Source organism: Penaeus monodon, chromosome 24, assembly GCF_015228065.2.
Source record: "Penaeus monodon isolate SGIC_2016 chromosome 24, NSTDA_Pmon_1, whole genome shotgun sequence".
In the NCBI taxonomy this organism is placed as follows: domain Eukaryota; kingdom Metazoa; phylum Arthropoda; class Malacostraca; order Decapoda; family Penaeidae; genus Penaeus; species Penaeus monodon.
Window position 1 is genome coordinate 41,134,488 of NC_051409.1, and position 824 is coordinate 41,135,311.

An 824-nucleotide genomic window follows, 5' to 3' on the forward strand; every position below is an offset into this window, starting at 1 on the left:
CCGTAACACCTCTTGAAGTTTCTAGTTTCAACATTTCCGTTAGTTAACGAATAGTTCAAAAATTTATTATGCTTATTTACCTCTTTATGCATTCAAGTATATGCGTACTTACCTTCGTCCTTCTGTCAAAGTCAAAACTTTTATAAGTTCTTAAACAAATACGAACAACGCAATAAAGAGATTATGATAGACAGAATGGGAGATGAAAGGAGAGGAAGAAAAGAAAATATTCACAAGTCTAATTCAAAAAGTAATGTGACCAAAAATCATTATGAATATATCATGAAGACTCATTAACAGCAGCTAATTACAATACCCAATGCGTCACCCAGGCCTCATGTTAACCTTATTAAGAAAAAGAATACCAATATGGCATTAAGACCTTTAATGTCAGTTAATTAAGACCGCTAATGACAACTAATTACCATCCACATTGTAACCTATATACCCTAGTTTATCTTCATTAACAACCAATGAGTTAGACCTATGTCTCGCAAAGTGCCCATGCGTCGCTGTAAGAAATGCGTCATCGAAATTTATTGCGTTACCAGGATAAGTACGTCAACGTGACTATCAAGACCATAATGCTATTATATGTTCCATCATGTGACAGTTACATTCCCGAATTTTCGTGCTATTTTGGTATATAATTGCGTTGTTGAAGGGGAGAAGGGGTGACTCACATATTTCATGGTGTGTGTGTTCGTTGCTAGTCGGGTATGTACAAGGAAATTTCTGTTACGTCTTGAACTTGTATGAATACTTTGTGACATAATTTTTTAGGGCTGAAGTGTACGAATTCTTTCTCTGCGGATAAGTGTGAG

General features: G+C 35.4%; 1 protein-coding gene across 1 annotated transcript in view; it reads right to left on the minus strand.

The window, feature by feature from the left end:
* The window catches only part of LOC119588969 (serine/threonine-protein phosphatase 6 regulatory ankyrin repeat subunit B-like), a gene marked incomplete in the record, with an annotated part of 103,883 nt that overhangs the window by 39,915 nt on the left and 63,144 nt on the right, over nucleotides 1-824 (minus strand).